At 35.8% G+C, this 19,288-nt stretch overlaps 1 long non-coding RNA gene across 1 annotated transcript in view; it reads left to right on the top strand.

Moving 5' to 3' along the window:
* The first annotated feature begins 817 nt into the window (after positions 1-817).
* LOC309661015 overlaps positions 818-19,288 on the top strand; it is a 283,293-nt gene continuing 264,822 nt past the window's right edge. Inside the window, exon 1 of the long non-coding RNA XR_014263793.1 lies at positions 818-988. This is a non-coding gene — a long non-coding RNA (uncharacterized lncRNA). The remainder of the gene's footprint in view (positions 989-19,288) is intronic.

Below are 19,288 nucleotides of genomic sequence, written 5' to 3'. Positions count from 1 at the left end.
CTTCACCCTCATCAGCTATCTTTTGTCCAAACTGTAATCACACAAAATTACTGGGAGTGAGAGCTTTGGTTACTGGCAGCCACAGAGTAATTTATAATGTTGGAAAGGCTTTGCCATTTCCCTAATTGATGCTCTAAGTCAGGACTGCATTTGGATCCATCATTGTCACTTGGTTGTCACACAGAGTCAAATGTAAGCTGTGCATTTTAAATACCATTGCTATATATGCTGTTTCTTCTGTTTCAGCAAAACAGCAAACACATGTCTGGATTCATCACATGTCATGACAATGATTTCAAATCTTCAAATTTGTGTTCAGGATATGCGTGAATCACCTTGGAACTAAGCAAAACATTCTTAAGTAGAAGAAGTGATATTACCTTAAAATAAATTGATCTTCAGTTTATTTTGGAAGTTAGCCATTAATCCATGCTAATTCTTTCTTAAACCATATGGTATGAATTTTGAAATTAAGACTTTATAAAATATGAGATTTATAATAGCTGTTTCCTCAAATATTATGCACTAAAAAACAACTTTTAGTAAATATAGATAAGATGGGATTATTCTAAAATAATATGCATACTTCAGTTGTCATATATAATGACACATTCTAAAATAAGACAAATTACATTAAAACATGAGCACGTGCATAAAAATAACACATGCTAAGCATGGAATTGTGTTATTTAAGCATCATAAACATCCATGTTTATCTTTCCATTTATTATAGATTCCATAAAATGATTTTTTTTTTTTTTTTTTAAAAAAAATAAATGGTCTCTTATTCTACAGAATATTATACATCAGTATTTTTTTTTGTTTGTTTTTGTTTTTGTTTTTCACACACACACACTGTATTTTATTTTTACAAGAGATAAATAGACTGACACCAAGCATTGTACATGGATGACCACAACAAAAACAACAATGATTGCAATTACCAAACATGAAACACACTCATACTATGTCATAATATTGACATTCAGTCCAGTAATCCTCCACTGTAACAGCTCCTTTACTTTGCAGTGAAAATTGATTTGTATATTCTTTGCCTCTGAGTCCTTGTGGGATTTTTTTTTTTTTAATTCAGACAGAAAGTCACAAAAATTATACTCATCCTCATCAGTTCACTCAGTCCCATGTAATTAATTGTTTTTTTTCATCTTGATCTTTTGTTAGCACTTTTATGAGTTCATCAGTTTTTCATCAGAGTTCTGAAAATGCTTATTCATTCAGTTCAGCAGTACAGTCAGTTACCAGAAACCTGTACTTGTCAGAGTCTTTTCCATGAATTTCTTGAAGATGAAACCCTTTTATAGGAACATATTTGCAAAATCATCAGAGTACACCCAGAACTGTCTGTAAATGACAAAAGACTTAAAAATGACCACGGTAAAAGATTTGATGAAAGTTCATAATAATGCAGTTGACAAGAAAATTAGTTATTTCTAAGATATACATTTTAAAGTAATAACTAGGATTATTACTTATAACATTATACCAGAACATATAAGATTTTTAGAAATTTCATGTAATGTCTGAAACATTTATATTAACATATTTCCATACATATTTCCATACAAATACAAATATAAGATTTTTAGAAATTTCATGTAATGTCTGAAACATTTATATTAACATATTTCCATACATATTTCCATACAAATACAAATATAAGATTTTTAGGAATTTCATGTAATGTCTGAAACATTTATATTAACATATTTCCATACAAATAACCCAATGAAAGTTTAGTATTAGTTGTTTTGTTTGTTTTTTTATACTGCAGGTTCTTATTAGGCATCAATTTTATACATATCAGTGTATACATGTCAATCCCAATCGCCCAATTCAGCACACCACCATCCCCACCTCACCGCAGTTTTCCCCCCTTGGTGTCCATATGTCCATTCTCTACATCTGTGTCTCAACTTCTGCCCTGCAAACCGGCTCATCTGTACCATTTTTCTAGGTTCCACATACATGCATTAATATATGATATTTGTTTTTCTCTTTCTGACTTACTTCACTCTGTATGACAGTCTCTAGATCCATCCACGTCTCAACAAATGACTCAATTTCGTTCCTTTTTATGGCTGAGTAATATTCCATTGTATATATGTACCACAACTTCTTTATCCATTTGTCTGTTGATGGGCATTTAGGTTGCTTCCATGACCTGGCTATTGTAAATAGTGCTGCAATGAACATTCGGGTGCATGTGTCTTTTTGAATTACGGTTTTCTCTGGGTATATGCCCAGTAGTGGGATTGCTGGGTCATATGGTAATTCTATTTTTAGTTTTTTAAGGAACCTCCATATTGTTCTCCAGAGTGGCTGTATCAATTTACATTCCCACCAACAGTGCAAGAGGGTTCCCTTTTCTCCACACCCTCTCCAGCATTTGTTGTTTGTAGATTTTCTGATGATCCTCATTCTAACAGGAGTGAGGTGATACCTCATTGTAGTTTTGATTTGCATTTCTCTAATAATTAGTGATGTTGAGCAGCTTTTCATGTGCTTCATGGCCGTCTGTATGTCTTCTTTGGAGAAATGTCTATTTAGGTCTTCTGCCCATTTTTGGATTGGGGTGTTTGTTTCTTTGATATTGAGCTGAATGAGCTGTTTATATATTTTGGAAATTAATCCTTTGTCCGTTGATTCATTTGCAAATATTTTCTCCCATTCTGAGGGTTGTCTTTTCGTCTTGTTTATGGTTTCCTTTGCTGTGCAAAAGCTTTGAAGTTTCATGAGGTCCCACTTGTTTATTTTTGTTTTTATTTCCATTACTCTAGGAGGTGGATCAAAAAAGATCTTGCTGTGATTTATGTCAAAGAGTGTTCTTCCTATGTTTTCCTCTAAGAGTGTTATAGTGTCCAGTCTTATATTTAGGTCTCTAATCCATTTTGAGTTTATTTTTGTGTATGGTGTTAGGGAGTATTCTAATTTCATTCTTTTACATGTAGCTGTCCAGTTTTCCCAGCACCACTTATTGAAGAGACTGTCTTTTCTCCATTGTATATCTTTGCCTCCTTTGTCATAGATTAGTTGACCATAGGTGCGTGGGTTAATCTCTGGGCTTTCTATCTTGTTCCATTGATCTATGTTTCTGTTTTTGTGCCAGTACCATATTGTCTTGATTACTGTAGCTTTGTAGTATAGTCTGAAGTCAGGGAGTCTGATTCCTCCAGCTCCATTTTTTTGCCTCAAGACTGCTTTGGCTATTCGGGGTCTTTTGTGTCTCCATACAAATTTTAAGATGATTTGTTCTAGCTCCGTAAAAAATGCCATTGGTAATTTGATAGGGATTGCATTGAATCTGTAGATTGCTTTGGGTAGTATACTCATTTTCACAATGTTGATTCTTCCAATCCAAGAACATGGTATATCTCTCCATCTGTTGGTATCATCTTTAATTTCTTTCATCAGTGTCTTATAGTTTTCTGCATACAGGTCTTTTGTCTCCCTAGGTAGGTTTATTCCTAGGTATTTTATTCTTTTTGTTGCAATGGTAAATGGGAGTGTTCCCATAATTTCTCTTTCAGATTTTTCATCATTAGTGTATAGGAATGCAAGAGATTTCTGTGCATTAATTTTGTATCCTGCAACTTTACCATATTCATTAATTAGCTCTAGCAGTTTTCTGGTGGCAGTTTTAGGATTCTCTATGTATAGTATCATGTCATCTGCAAACAGTGACAGTTTTACTTCCTCTTTTCCAATTTGTATTCCTTTTATTTCTTTTTCTTCTCTGATTGCCGTGGCTAGGACTTCCAGAACTATGTTGAATAATAGTGGTGAGAGTGGACATCCTTGTCTCGTTCCTGATCTTAGAGGAAATGCTTTCAGTTTTTCACCATTGAGAATGATGTTTGCTGTGGGTTTGTCATATATGGCCTTTATTATGTTGAGGTAGGTTCCCTCTATGCCCACTTTCTGGAGAGTTTTTATCATAAATGGGTGTTGAATTTTGTCAAAAGCTTTTTCTGCATCTATTGAGATGATCATATGGTTTTTATTCTTCAGTTTGTTAATATGGTGTATCACATTGATTGATTTGCGTATATTGAAGAATCCTTGCATCCCTGGGATAAATCCCACTTGATCGTGGTGTATGATCCTTTTAATGTGTTGTTGGATTCTGCTTGCTAGTATTTTGTTGAGGATTTTTGCATCTATATTCATCAGTGATATTGGTCTGTAATTTTCTTTTTTTGTAGTGTCTTTGTCTGGTTTTGGTATCAGGGTGATGGTGGCCTCATAGAATGAGTTTGGGAGTGTTCCTTCCTCTGCAATTTTTTGGAAGAGTTTGAGAAGGATGGGTGTTAGCTCTTCTCTAAATGTTTGATAGAATTCACCTGTGAAGCCATCTGGTCCTGGACTTTTGTTTGTTGGAAGATTTTTAATCACAGTTTCAATTTCATTACTTGTGATTGGTCTGTTCATAATTTCTGTTTTTTCCTGGTTCAGTCTTGGAAGGTTATACCTTTCTAAGAATTTGTCCATTTCTTCCAGGTTGTCCATTTTATTGGCATAAAGTTGCTTATAGTAGTCTCTTAGGATGTTTTGTATTTCTGCAGTGTCTGTTGTAACTTCTCCTTTTTCATTTCTGATTTTATTGATTTGAGTCCTCTCCCTCTTTTTCTTGATGAGTCTGGCTAATGGCTTATCAATTTTGTTTATCTTCTCAAAGAACCAACTTTTAGTTTTATTGATCTTTGCTATTGTTTTCTTTGTTTCTATCTCATTTATTTCTGCTCTGATCTTTATGATTTCTTTCCTTCTGCTAACTTTGGGTTTTGTTTGTTCTTCTTTCTCTAGTTTCTTTAGGTGTAAGGTTAGATTGTTTACTTGAGATTTTTCTTGTTTTTTTAGGTAGGCTTGTATAGCTATAAACTTCCCTCTTAGAACCGCTTTTGCTGCATCCCATAGGTTTTGGGTCGTCGTGTTTTCATTGTCATTTGTCTCTAGGTATTTTTTTATTTCCTCTTTGATTTCTTCAGTGATCTTTTGGTTATTTAGTAACGTATTGTTTAGCCTCCATGTGTTTGTCTTTTTTACGTTTTTTTCCCTGTAATTCATTTCTAATCTCATAGCGTTGTGGTCAGAAAAGATGCTTGGTATGATTTCAATTTTCTTAAATTTACTGAGGCTTGATTTGTGACCCAAGATGTGATCTATCCTGGAGAATGTTCTGTGCGCACTTGAGAAGAATGTGTAATCTGCTGTTTTTGGATGGAATGTCCTATATATATCAATTAAATCTATCTGGTCTATTGTGTCATTTAAAGCTTCTGTTTCCTTATTTATTTTCATTTTGGATGATCTGTCCATTGGTGTAAGTGAAGTGTTAAAGTCCCCCACTATTATTGTGTTACTGTCGATTTCCTCTTTTATAGCTGTTAGCAGTTGCCTTATGTATTGAGGTGCTCCTATGTTGGGTGCATATATATTTATAATTGTTATATCTTCTTCTTGGATTGATCCCTGGATCATTATGTAGTATCCTTCCTTGTCTCTTGTAACATTCTTTATTTTAAAGTCTATTTTATCTGGTATGAGTATAGCTACTCCAGCTTTCTTTTGATTTCCATTTGCATGGAATATCTTTTTCCATCCCCTAACTTTCAGTCTGTATGTGTCCCTAGGTCTAAAGTGGGTCTCTTGTAGACAGCATATATATGGGTCCTGTTTTTGTATCCATTCAGCCAGTCTATGTCTTTTGGTTGGGGCGTTTAATCCATTCACGTTTAAGGTAATTATCGATATGTATGTTCCTATGACCATTTTCTTAATTGTTTTGGGTTTGTTTTTGTAGGTCCTTTTCTTCTCTTGTGTTTCCCACTTAGAGAAGTTCCTTTAGCATTTGTTGTAGAGCTGGTTTGGTGGTGCTGAATTCTCTTAGCTTTTGCTTGTCTGTAAAGCTTTTGATTTCTCCATCAAATCTAAATGAGATCCTTGCCGGGTAGAGTAATCTTGGTTGTAGGTTCTTCCCTTTCATCACTTTAAGTATATCATGCCACTCCCTTCTGGCTTGCAGAGTTTCTGCTGAGAAATCAGCTGTTAACCTTATGGGAGTTCCCTTGTATGTTATTTGTCGTTTTTCCCTTGCTGCTTTCAATAATTTTTCTTTGTCTTTAATTTTTGCCACTTTGATTACTATGTGTCTCGGCGTGTTTCTCCTTGGGTTTATTCTGTATGGGACTCTCTGCGCTTCCTGGACTTGGGTGGCTATCTCCTTTCCCATGTTAGGGAAGTTTTCGACTATAATCTCTTCAAATATTTTCTCTGATCCTTTCTCTCTCTCTTCTCCTTCTGGGACCCCTATAATGCGAATGTTGTTGCGTTTAATGTTGTCCCAGAGGTCTCTTAGGCTGTCTTCATTTCTTTTCATTCTTTTTTCTTTAGTCTGTTCCGCAGCAGTGAATTCCACCATTCTGTCTTCCAGGTCACTTATCCGTTCTTCTGCCTCAGTTATTCTGCTATTGATTCCTTCTAGTGTAGTTTTCATTTCAGTTATTGTATTGGTCATCTCTGTTTGTTTGTTCTTTAATTCTTCTAGGTCTTTGTTAATCATTTCTTGCATCTTCTCAATCTTTGCCTCCATTCTTATTCCGAGGTCCTGGATCATCTTCACTATCATTATTCTGAATTCTTTCTCTGGAAGGTTGCCTATCTCCACTTCATTTAGTTGTTTTTCTGGGGTTTTTTCTTGTTCCTTCATCTGGTATATAGCCCTCTGCCTTTTCATCTTCTCTATCTTTCTGTAACTGTGGTTTTTGGTCCGCAGGCTGCAGGATTGTAGTTTTTCTTGCTTCTGCTCTCTGCCCTCTGGTGGTTGAGGCTATCTAAGAGGCTTGATGGGAGGCTCTGGTGGTGGGTAGAGCTGACTGTTGCTGTGGCGGTCAGAGCTCAGTAAAACCTTAATCCACTTGACTGTTGATGGGTGGGGCTGGGTTCCCTCCCTGTTGCTGTGGCGTCAGAGCTCAGTAAAACCTTAATCCACTTGACTGTTGATGGGTGGGGCTGGGTTCCCTCCCTGTTGGTTGTTTTGCCTGAGGCAACCCAACACTGGAGCCTACCCGTGCTCTTTGGTGGGGTTAATGGCAGACTCTGGGAGGGCTCACGGCAAGGAGAACTTCCCAGAACCTCGGCTGCCAGTGTCCTTATCCCCCCGGTGAAACAGAGCCACCACTCGCCTCTGCAGGAGACCCCCCAACACCAGCAGGTAGGTCTGGTTCAGTCTCCCCCAGGGTCACTGCTCCTTCCCCTGGGTCCCGATGCACACATTACTTTGTGTGTGCCCTCCAAGAGTGGGGTCTCCGTTTCCCCCAGTCCTGTCAAAGTCCTGCAATCAATTCCCACTAGGCTTCAAAGTCTGATTCTCTAGGAATTCCTTCTCCCGTAGCCGGACCCCCAGGTTGGGAAGCCTGACGTGGGGCTCAGAACCTTCACTCCAGTGGGTGGACTTCTGTGGTATAAATGTTCGCCAGTCTGTGAGTCACCCACCCAGCAGTTATGGGATTTGATTTTACTCTGATTGCGCCCCTCCTACCGTCTCACTGTGGCTTCTCCTCTGTCCTTGGATGTGGGGTATCCTCCTTGGTGAAGTCCAGGTTCTTCCTGTCAATGATTGTCCAGCAGCCAGTTTTGATTCTGGTGCTCTCGCAAGAGGGAGTGAGAGCACGTCCTTCTACTCCGCCATCTTGGTTAATCCCTCCATAAAATGATTTTATATAAACTATAGTATTCTGTTATCTCATATACCTTGCAGGCAAAATAAAGAAAAATTTATATCTCAGTATATTAATTATCTATAATTACCTAACAAATTACCCCAAAACATAATAGCTTAAAACAACAATTTTTGTGCATCAGGACTCCAGGCAAAGCTTACTTGGATATTTTACTGCAGGGTATTCACAGGGTATAGTCAAAATGTTTCTGGGCTGTAATCATCTTAAGTTTGGACTGGGGAAAGGTTCTCTTCCAAGTTCACATAGTTCTTGGCGGGACACAGTTCCTCATGGGTTGTTGGACAGAGAGCCTCAGTTCCTTGCAATCTGTTGACCAGAGACCATCCTCAGATTCTTGCCACATGAGGTTCTCCAAAATGATAGCTTATTACATCAAAGCATTCAAGGAGGGAATAGAAAGATTCAGCTGGCAAGATGGAACGTACCATCTTTTGTAATGTAGTAACAGAAGTAACAATTCAATGTTGCTGTATTCTATTGGTTAGAAGCGTTTCTCAAGGGGAGGGGATTACACAAGGCCACGAATACCAGAAGGTGGAGATTGATAGGGGCATTTTAGAGGCTGCCTGCCACAGATACCTTATATGTGAATCAGAATCAACATAACAATATAAAATCTAAAATTTTTTAACAATGCTCTCTTCTCCCTTCTGAAGATCAGTCTTAAAAATATGCTTTCCAGATATTAAGTTTCCCTGGATAACATTTCTCTACCCTTTATATCAGAACTTAACCCAGAAGGGCAATGTGAAAATTATCCCTCCTCCATTAGAAATGGAAGCATATTTAAAGGAAAACAATTTTATCACACACACTGAAGATAAAATAAGCCCCAGAAGAAGTAACCAAACATGTTCATGAGCAACGAATATACATTTTCACTGCATATATTTTGAATTATTATTTCTCATTCAATATAGTAGATAAGGAAAAACTGAACCTTAATTCCCAATATCCATGATTTAATTTCTGATAATAAAATGATGTATTTAAAGAGGTACATACTTTTTCAAGTCAATAGAACATTATTTGTACACTTCACTAAAGAAGCGAATTCCATATTCCAACTTCTTTTCAGTTTATATAAACAATTGATAAGAAATGGATCCAGTTTAATGAGTTATCAAAAATGAATAAAACATTGAAGACAATGTGCACAAACTACACACAATGTCTACTGAAATATTGTTTCCCAATATGCAAAATATCTGACAAAACCTGCTTAATGTTAAGAAAAGAAACATAAGGCTAAGGCCTAAAAACATTAGATAATATATAATGAGTCACTTGTTCATATGTGTTAGCACATATGGGTTAAAGCCACAATATTTTTAAAATTTTTATTGAAATATAGTTGATTTACAATATAGTGTTAGTTTCAAGTGTACAGCAAAGTGATTCCGTTATATACAATGTGTGTATATATATATATATATATATATACACACACACACATATATATGTATACCTACTTTTTTTACATTCTCTTCCATTATAGTTTATTACAAGATATTGAGTATAGTTCCCTGTGCTATACAGTAGGTCCTTGTTAGTTATCTATTTTATATATATAGTACTGTGTATAATTTAATCCTAAACTCCTAATTTATCCCTCCCTCCCCCTCCCCTTTGGTAACCATAAGTTTGTTTTCTATGTCTGTGAGTCTATTTCTCTTTGGTAAATAAGTTCATTTTCATATGATATTGCTAATATGTGGAATCTAAAGCCACGATAATTTGAAGAAATTTTATAATAATGTGTTATAAAATGTGTATTTACACTAGGGCCACAATCTACATTCAGATGCTGCCATTTCAAGAACAAGAAGAGCAGAAAGGAGCAGCAGATGAAAGAGCACGAAAGAAAAAGCAAGAGTCAGAAAGGGTGGTCCTCCAGTGCCCATGTTCCTCCCACTGTATTTTTAAAGCCATAAGTTTTCTCTGCACTCAGCCAAATGAGGTCTGGAAGTATGCAGATTAATAGACTCATTTGTAAAGTAATTGTTTTCTTCAACATAAACGAAAACATACTCTGTTAACGTATAAAGATATGCTGCTTCCTATTATAAAATTCATTTTTGTAACATGAGAAAGATATAAAATATTTCTGTGCTTAATTACAATGTAAATGAAATTTTGTTTTTGCCTAAAAACTAAAGACTTTGCTGTTTGACTTTCAGTCTCTTATTTATTTCCTCCGAGGCTTCTCCCTTTGAAGATTTAACATCAACTTTCCTCCCAATATTTTATCTTTTAACTTGGAACTCTATTACATATTCTTTTTTTTTTTTTCAATTTTTATTGTTGATAACGGGCTCCAATAAAACGGGACTTCTTTGCCACCTTATTCTGCTGCCCCCTTCACTTTACCTTTGAGGAGAAAGATCGCTCCTTATCTGTCAGGTTCAAGGACATAGATTAGGGTTCGGAGCCTATAGAATGATGGTTATGGTTTGACCTTCCTATTCCCTAGGGCGTGGAGACATAAGCAGGGCTGCAGACGATTGCTCCTTCATGAAAGCACACTCTTCGCTCTGTGTCACCTCACTTATTTCCTCCCTCTGTCGCTGTCTCTCCCACGTACCTGGGGGCAGTCAGCTGGACAGCTGGACTGCACCCTGCTCGCAGTCAGCTGGACAGCTGGACTGCACCCTGCTCGGGAAATGCCGAGGCAAGAGTGCTTGGGCGAGAGGCTCTGGACACGGAGGAGCTCCTGCTGGTCTACTGGGTCTCTTATGCTCTTGCTTCACTCTTCTCTGTACACTTTTACTGCCTTTCTTTCCTACTAGAGCCACAGGATCCATGTTATTTTAGGTTGCAAGCTTAGCGAGAGAGCTAACATCAATCAAATTATTCAGCCTACTTTTGTTCTAAGCCCTAGCTTGTTTCTAACATGGATAAACAGTCCTCCATGTGGTCCAACTGACCTTACCACAAAGCTCTACGGTGCTTGTTTGTCTGGCATGTGGTTCTCCATGAGAATAGCTCTCGGACCCCCAGGAAAGGTACTTTTTAAAGGACAGATTGTGGTCTCCGATTTCTCTCTTTCTCCATCTCTCCCCCTCTGTCTTATTATTACTCCATTTTATAAATACACATGGTATAGTTATACAAATATATATATTTTATAGATGATGCATTTTCATAAATAGTACATATTTATATATGATATTTAAAAAATATATGTATATATAATATATACATACGTAATGTATATATAAATAGTATATATAGATATAAATTAGAGACATATAGCCCTTTTAAACAAATCTTACAAACGTGCTTAAGAAATCTAAGAGTTTGACTAACAACAGGGAAGATTCATATTAATTGGCATCACGATATTTAAATATCCAATGACCTAAAGGTAAAATGTCATGTCTGTTTTAATAAATGAAAAAATAAACAAAAAGAAGATTTCACAACCACAATTGTGTACTGGCCATACAAAACTAGTCTGGGAGACAATCATTACCCTCAAGAAGAGGACCAAGGACTCTGGGGCTTACTAAACCTCACACAGAAACTGGTGATAAAGAAAGAGCCCTACTAAACAAATCTGACAATATTGCTTTCACCTCAGGGCTGGATGTGAGTGCCGCAGCATAACACTTTTCCTGATGCTCTGTCAGAAGAAATTAGAAACTCTCTTGACTTTGAAGCTTTCTTTTTGAACCACATTATTATTATTTTTTTTAATTTAGTAATCATCTTAGTCAATTCTTCTAGAGTAAGTATATCTTTAATTATCATTTCTTTCTCAGAAATAGTGTACAGATATCCACATATTTGTTGCTTAAAAAATAATTTTCTTGGAAAGAATACCATCATTATTCACACTTGCATGAAGGAACAGATTCATTTGTTCAAAGGTATTCATCAAATGTCTTCCATGTTGTGGAAGACCCTGTTCTATGCATTTAGGGTACATGACTGAATTAAATGTACAAGAAATCCTGCTTTCATAGAGCTTATATTTCAGTGGGAAACATAGACAATAAATTATAATCATAATGAGTAAATAAAATCAGGTTAAAATGTAATGTGTAATGGAAGAAAAGACAAACCAGGGCAAGTTAAGGGCCACTGGGAGCAGTGGGGAAAGGAGAGACCGCTCAGGTAATGTCACTCGAGGTGATAATAAACAAGAGGCAATGAGGAACTTTTGCCATGTGCTGACAGCTGCCCAAATTTGGTGTATATTAAAATTCACAGATTTCGGTTAACTTAGAGCCCCTGAAACTCATGGCTGAAACAATAGTTTCAAACTATTTAATTTGAATATTTCTAAATTATAAAACTGAAGCAGGCTTTCAGAATATAAAGATTTTTTTTCTATAAGAAAACTGTAGCAAGTGACTATTCTAAACTGTCCCTAAAATAGGAACCCAAGAGCAGACTGCTATGCTATTTCTCTAAGAAAGCTGACTACTATTATAGCCACCAAATTCACATGCCAGCTGAGAAAATTTATGTTCCTAGAAAAAAGCATTTCTTAGTGAATTTGGTGCTTAGCAAGCACCCATAGCTAAACCATTTTTGTTTTCTTTAAAAATGTCTTAATTAAATGAAAAGACACAATGCAATTATGCAGAGGAAACTTTAGAATTAAATTTAAGTTTATTGCTCAAGACATCTTTTGAAGATGTCATTTAGTACAGGCTTAACCAATTGCTTTTTACTGAAAGCCCTTTGATACAACTGAATGACTTTCCCTCTGCAGTGCAACCATCAACTGCTTAAATCAATATTGACGAAATCATTCTGTACAATACTACCTGGGTTACAGAGAATAATTTCCCAATTGTAGAACCATGTGTGCTAGACACCATACAGAAAATGTACACCAAGTGCCAAACATATGTCAAGAAAATCTATCCCTGATAGGAGAACTAAGCAGAGCAAAGAAATGAACTTCAACTCCACACTGCATTCTGAAGAGACACATAAGAACAAGCAAACAACAAAAAATTAATGAGAAGTTGACGGAAAAAAAACTTTGTATCTCTACTAAGTAGTGGAAAAGCAGTAAATTTGAGCTACTGATGCGGTTGTGATTGGTGCATGATTTTATGTGTAAATATGCCAAAAGATTGCTCAGCTTCCAAAAACCCATATGTACCATCATGAAAGTATGTAAAGGATGTCCATCATATTGAAAATGCAATTTCATAGTCAGAAAAGAGTTCTGGATAAAACCCAAAATATCTAGGATAACTATCAATAAACTTCTACAGTCTTGGATTGTACCTATTTTTGATTAGAGAATTCTTAATTCTTACTAGATGACCTCTACAACCTCTTTGTCCTGTAAAATCTGAGTATATAACTTTTATGTATGCATCTACAGAAAAAAGTACATATGCCAGTCAATCTTCTAGGTGATAAGCATAAAACATTTATTAGGATGTTGATAGACTCTGCCTTTCAAGGAGCTCAAAGTCAAGCAGAGAAATGAGTATCTATTTTCTATTGTTATAATGGGATGCATTTTAAACACTGATTCTAAGATAAAATATGCATGGTATTACTTCTATCTAAAGTGTGCTCTGAGGAGCATTGGATAACCAGAAGATCAGGAGAAGGAAAAAGACACAAGCTTGAACGCTAAAATTTTATATTGTTGGATTTGCTTAAGACTTTAAATAAGCAAACAGCTCTTATTGATAAATAAATACAATTAATGAGATTAGATCCATTTATTAAATGTGGTCTTATATTTTTTTATAATTTAACAGATGATACACTATTATTTACTGGTGTAAGAGATGTCCAAGCATTTGAGTGCTTTCTAATAATGATTATGCCTTGCTGATCATAACACTAATTATAATATATACTGTTGATTTTTAAAAATGGAAAAAATTGATTATTATATTTGCAGTGAATGAAAGAAAATAATTATGTGACAAAATAAGATCCTGCTGTTCTTTAATTTGTTAAATATAAGCAGAGGAAAAAAATTAGGATACAAAAATCTACACTTAGTGCATCCCACAATAATACTGGGCAAGTCTCCTGTGATCCACAGGAACAGAATATTAGAGTATCTTGGCACTAATTTCTTCATAACTTTGATTCTATTTTCATGTGTGTAAGGTTAGGTAGGTAAGAGCGATTTTCTGTTTACATATAATAAGACCTCAGGAAAGAATATGTAAGAATAAATATGAGAAAGCATAGGGAGTTTATGAATTTTCATTGAAATTGGCGTAAGCCAAATTATCTTTGGAAAGTTACAACATGATAGTCCTAAAGCCATTCATTGATGCAGTAAAAGGGAATGAGAATTAGAGACTAAGTTGGTAGTACATTACATTTAATTATTATTTTCTTTATTACTCAATTTTCTCCACATTTTTATGTATATTTCAATAGGAAAATTTACTTTTAACATAAGCAATGTAAGAATTCCAAATACATGTTACGTTGATGAAAAAATTCAAAAGGATTATATACAAATGTGTATATAGATTCTCAAAATCTTAAAGCCAACATAAGCTACAAAATATATATATACATAATACTCAAGATATATGTTCTTTTTTTTAAATAACAGAGTAAAAGATACTAACTAAAAGAAAATTATCTCACTACTACAATCACTCATGTTCATCGACCTGAGAATGATATCATCACTGAACTCCCAGAGCCATTACAAAGATTTAAGTTATGTTCTGCAAAATGCTGCCATTCGGAAAGTTCAGTCTAAGTGTTATTTACTGTACTGAAGCATTCAAAATCAACCAAGTCCTGAAATTCTCTAATAACTGACTGACATTTCATTTAGCCTTTCTAGCTAAAATTGCATATAGAGTTTATTTTCTTGAATGTCAGGTGAGGCTAATCTTTACTTGATTCCACAACCCAGAGATAATAATGTGACATATCAGCTCTTTTATTAATGAAAATATTAGTTACTTCTAGGGGAATCTGAGGCCATGGCACTGTTTCAAGTAGATTGTTCAACATTCGATTAAGTATTACTAAAAATATATAACATGTTCATTTACTTAGCAAAAAAAGAAGAGTTCTTATCAAGTATTCTTAACAAAAAAAATTTTTAAATAGCTTAATCATTAGGATATCATTGTGATTATCTATAAAAGAATTCAATTACTAACACTATATTCAGAACATATAACTAAAATTGATATTCATGTATTAATCATGAGATTTGAGATTAAATGCATTCTTTTTCAGATGATCTTTACTTTGCCAAAGGAATAAAGGATTCAAGATTTCTGGTCCAGCTTTTTTTATTTTAAGTAACAAAGAGATTCCTCAGTTTCCCAAGATCAAGTATTATATCATTATCAAGAAAAGATTCTGAAACTTCCCCTTTCGGCTTTGATATGCAACAGACCAAATTTCCCACCAAGATTAAGTTAAAAAAAAAAAAAAAAAAGGGATTTTGTGTGTGTGTGTGTGTGTGAGTGAGTGTGTGTGTTTGAAGGTATCAGACAGCTACCAGTGCCAGGACTTGAGTGGCCAAGATTGTGATGACAAGGGAAACTCAACGAGGTGATCATGACATCCTACACCATATTTTTCCTCAAGGCATTTGTCCCCGTTTTTATTTTTAATTGGAGGATAGTTGCTTTACAATGTTGTGTTAGTATCTGCTGTACAGCAAAGTGAATCAGCCTCATGTACACATATATCCCCTTTTCATTGGATTTCTTTCCCATTTAGGTCACCACAGAGCACTGAGACGAGTTCCCTGTGCCATACAGTTGGATCTCATTAGTTATCTATTTTATACATAACAGTGTATATATGTCAATCCCAGTCTCCCAATCCACCCCACTTCCCCTTCCCCTCTTGGTATCCATGTGTTTGTTCTCTACGTCTGTGTCTCTATTTCTGCCTTGCGAATAAGTTCATCTATACCATTTTTCTAGATTCCACATACATACGTTAATATACGGTATTTGTTTTTCTCTTTCTGACTTACTTCACTCTGTATGACAGTCTCTGGGTCCATCCACATCTCTGCAAATGGCACAATTTCGTTCCTTCCTATGGCTGAGTAATATTCCATTGTATATATGTACCACATCTTCTTTATCCATTCATCTGTCAATGGACACTTAGGTTGCTTCCATGTCCTGGTTATTGCAAACAGTGCTGCAGTGAACATTGTGGCACATGACTCTTTTTTTTTTTTTTAATTTATTTATTTATTTTTGGCTGTGTTGGGTCTTCGTTTCTGTGCGAGGGCTTTCTCTAGTTGTGGCAAGCGGGGGCCACTCTTCATCGCGGTGCGCGGGCCTCTCACTATCGCAGCCTCTCTTGTTGTGGAGCACAGGCTCCAGATGCGCAGGCTCAGTAGTGGCTCACGGGCCTAGTTGCTCCGCGGCATGTGGGATCTTCCCAGACCAGGGCTCGAACCCGTGTTCCCTGCATTAGCAGGCAGATTCTCACCCACTGCATGTGGCACATGACTCTTTTTGAATTATGGTTTTCTCAAGGTATATGCCCAGTACTGGGACTGCTGGATCATATGGTATTACTATTTTTAGTTTTTTAAGGAACCTCCATACTGTTCTCCATAGTGGCTGTATCAATTTACATTCCCACCAACAGTGTAAGAGGGTTCCCTTTTCTGAACACCCTCTCCAGCATTTATTGTTTGTAGATTTTTTGATGATGGCCATTCTGACTGCTGTATGGTGATACCAATGGAACAGGATAGAAAGACCAGAAATAAACCCATGTACCCATGGTCACCTAATCTTTGACAAAGGAGGCAAGAATATACAATGGAGAAAAGACAGCCTCTTCAATAAGTGGTGTTGGGAAAACTGGACAGCTACATGTAAAAGAATGAAATTAGAACACTCCCTAACACCATACACAAAAATAAACTCAAAGTGGTTAAAGACCTAAATGTAAGGTCAGACACTATAAAGCTCTTAGAGGAAAACATAGGCAGAACACTCTTTGACATAAGTAGCAGTATGATCTTTTTTGACCCGACTCCTAGAGTAATGAAAATGAAAACAAAAATAAACAAATGGGACCTAATGAAACTTAAAAGCTTTTGCACAGCAAAGGAAACCATGAACAGGATGAAAAGACAACCCTCAGAATGGGAGAAAATATTTGCAAACGAAGCCACTGCCCAAGGATTAATCTCCAAAATATACGAAGAGCTCATGCAGCTCAATATCAAAAAAACAATAACCGAATCAAAAAATGGGCAGAAGACCTAAACAGAAATTTCTCCAAAGAAGACATACAGATGGCCAACAAACACATGAAAAGATGCTCAACATCACTAATTATTAGAGAAATGTCCCCTTTTTAAAGCAGCATGGGACAAGAATAAGAAAGACCCCAAGAAGAGTTCCCAAGGGAAAGTAGTAGCCAAGCAGCGGTTTTATAAGTTTATAGGGCTTGAAAAACAATAATTGGATTTTAGGGCTACGAAAGCTGCCTGGACCTGAGGGGACAAGATCTCGGAGTAACAGGAACCCAAAGAAGTGAATGTGACCTATTATAGTTCTCCACTTGAATTACCTGCCAATTTCCAAGAAGTACAAACTAAGCAGAGGGCAGCAACTAAGAAAGTGGCTGAGAAGCTAAGTGAGCCTTGGCAGTCTCACGGTGTTAAGCAGACAAGTTCAGGTTCCACCAATGAAGAGGGGCCACATATGCCCCTGGCTCTCATTGGGACTCTATTTGTAGGGGAAGATCAAAGTTAGACCAAGCCTCATGAAGAATGAAATCTGATCTTGAATCTATCCAATCCCTAATTGGATTAAGATGATATTCCCCTAATCTGCCTGCTAGTTAAAGAAAATAATATATACTTATTAGTATTATTTTAAAATATCTCCTATGTTGGAAGAACATATCACTCAGGTATTCTACATTTTTTATTATAGAATGTCCAGTAATTGATCAAAAATTACTAAGCATAGAAAGAAATAGGACATAGGGCACGGGTTAGCATACAAACATATTTCCTTCTTCTATCTGCTGAGTGGGCCTAGAAGCAACCACAGCCCACTAGCAATCAGCAGGCCCAACATCCAGATTTTGCTTTTTAATACCAATTAAAGAAACCAGGACTCCTTAGAGACATGACCAATTCCAGGACTTTGTTAGGAAATATACAAGAGAAGCTTGGAGCTTCCTATACTGTCAGAGAGTAAGGAAGTGCATAAAAGAAAGGAAAGAGGGGCTGGGGCATCTCAAAGGAACACAGGAGCAAACTGAAAGAGTGCCCAATGGCCAAATCTGGAACAATTTAGGCAATAAATAAATAGTAAAATAATGATTAACTTAATAAATAAACAAGGGAATAGACAAATCCCCTATGTAGAAGAATTCCAAATAATCTATGTAGATACTTTGTCCTTAAAGAGGTAGACTACAATTAATTCCCCAACCTTAAGGATGGGCTGAACAAAGTGACTGCGTTCCAAAGAATACAGTACAGAAAGGGAGAAAAAACATAACTTTACATTGGTGAAATTTGTCAATGATGTCTTCAATAAGGTGATCAAGATTAACATCAACAGTGATAAGTCATGTTGGTGGCATATACCCTTGATATGATGTAATGAGAATGGTACCTTACTGATGTGTTCTTTCCCCCCCAAAAAACTATAACTCCAGTGTAACCATGAGAAAACAACAGACAAATTCCAATACAGTAAAATTCTCAATATACCTGACCAGTATTCTTCAAAAGATCATCAAAAACAAGAACAGTTTGGGAAAAGGAGAAGCCTAAGGTGATCTGACAACTAAATATAAACTAAATGTATCCTGGAACAGAAAAAAGAGGACATTAGTTAAAAACTAAAAAAATCTGAACAAAATATGTACTTTTATTAATAATAATGCATGAATATTGATCACTCTGTGTGACAAATGAACCATATTAATGTAAAATGTTAATAACAGGGGAAACTGGGTGTGGCAATAAATGGGAACTCTCTGTACTATCTTCACAACTTTTCTGTAAATCTAAAACTATTCTAAAACAAAAAGAAAAGTTTATTTTAAGAAAGACATAGGGATAGTTAGGGAGTTTGGGATTGACATGTACAAACTGCTATATTTAAAACAGATAACAAAGACCTACTGTATAGCACAGGGAACTCTGCTCAATATTATGTAACAACCTAAATGGGAAAAGAATTTGAAAAAGAATAGATACATGTATATGTATAACTGAATCACTTTGGTATACACCCGAAACTAACACAACATCGTTAATCAACTATACTCCAATATAAAATAAAAAGTTTAAAAAAAGACATAGGAACAAAATAAAAACTAAAGTTTTAAAAAAGATCTGCAAGTGTTCCAGAAGCTGGAGCTATCAGCCACAGACTTCAAAATAACTTGACTAATATTAGGAAAAATATGATAACATGCTGAATGTTATTATAATATTAGTGATGCCTACTTTAGATATAGAGTAACACTCCATCTAACAGCCTCCAAGAGGAAGAGATCAGATTCATTCAGTAAAGGGTCTCTCTCCAAATAAATCTCTTCACCAATAT

The sequence above is a fragment of the Balaenoptera physalus genome (genome assembly GCF_965194825.1).
Source record: "Balaenoptera physalus genome assembly, chromosome: 5".
In the NCBI taxonomy this organism is placed as follows: Eukaryota; Metazoa; Chordata; class Mammalia; order Artiodactyla; family Balaenopteridae; genus Balaenoptera; species Balaenoptera physalus.
Note: the sequence above shows the minus strand (reverse complement) of the source record. Positions and strands in the feature narration are given on the sequence as shown.